The sequence below is a fragment of the Oryzias melastigma genome, unplaced genomic scaffold, assembly GCF_002922805.2.
Source record: "Oryzias melastigma strain HK-1 unplaced genomic scaffold, ASM292280v2 sc00876, whole genome shotgun sequence".
Classification (NCBI taxonomy): domain Eukaryota; kingdom Metazoa; phylum Chordata; class Actinopteri; order Beloniformes; family Adrianichthyidae; genus Oryzias; species Oryzias melastigma.
In genome coordinates, this window is record NW_023417462.1 from 22,308 (window position 1) to 23,422 (window position 1,115).

Below are 1,115 nucleotides of genomic sequence, written 5' to 3' on the forward strand. Positions count from 1 at the left end.
ACTTTATTCTACTTATTTATTTTGTTCTTATTTTTAACTTCTTTTTTTATGTATTTTATTGTGCTCTGCATTGCTGCTGGTGGACTCCCCACAATTTAACTGTTCCTGACAGTTACAATAAAAGTCTTTGAATCTTTGAATCTTTGAAACTCTAGGAAGACGTTATGAAGCGGAGAGCACCAACACGCAGCAACAGGCGGAGCTACAGGAATCGAGCTGTTTCAGCTATGAAAACACTCACAAAATATAACTAGTATATCATAAATGGTTTGTTTTTTAGTGTTGTAAATGTCATATATGATCATATATATGGATATAGTTCACTCTGACAAAAAATCATGGTAGGGCCCCTGTGAGGTAGCAGAAGCACGTCAAAGCCACCTGAAGCTAACTGCGTACAGATGTTTCTGCAGACCACGTGGCCTAATGGATAAGGCGTCTGACTTCGGATCAGAAGATTGAGGGTTCGAGTCCCTTCGTGGTTAGAAACACAAGATATTGGAGAAATGAGACAGTATCTTATGTTGTATAAGTCATACTGACCAGAAACAGATCAAGAAACTTCCTGATTTGAGTATCCATTTTCGCTTCATTGGTGGTATTAGCTTGTGGCGGGAAGCTAGCAAGAGAGAATATAAACCAAGGAATCATGGGTAATGAGTAAAGGCGCTCTTCTGCAACAACAGTCCTTCCAACAACTTGTAGATGAGTTCCAGAACCCAGTAACAGTCCTGAAAAAGAACTTGATTCATTTGTCCAATTTTGACTAAAAATAGCAAAATCATATTTACAAGATCAATGACAACATATTTACCATAAATAAAGAACATTTTAGTCATCAACACTACTATGTGATTGTCATGGATGTACCCCATAGCTATAAACACTGCAACAGCTTGCAAGTTATGTGTATAAATTAATACTAAACCAAGAAACCATCTGACTGTTTCCTCCCTCCATAAGAGCAAAGCGCTGCCTATTTCTGCATCTAACCATGAAGGGACTCGAACCCTCAATCTTCTGATCCGAAGTCAGACGCCTTATCCATTAGGCCACATGGTCAGTAAGGAATGCAGTCCCAAGCTGAAGAAGAGGAGGAGCTTCTGCTCCTCAAA

The 1,115-nt window shown here is 39.1% G+C and overlaps 2 non-coding genes across 2 annotated transcripts; one reads left to right on the plus strand and one right to left on the minus strand.

Annotated features, from left to right (window-relative positions):
- Positions 1 to 412: 412 nt before the first annotated feature.
- trnar-ucg lies at positions 413 to 485 on the plus strand. The gene has a single exon. It is a non-coding gene; the product is annotated as a tRNA-Arg (tRNA).
- A 504-nt stretch (positions 486 to 989) lies between these two features.
- On the minus strand, positions 990 to 1,062 carry trnar-ucg. Its single transcript has one exon. It is a non-coding gene; the product is annotated as a tRNA-Arg (tRNA).
- Positions 1,063 to 1,115: the final 53 nt, after the last annotated feature.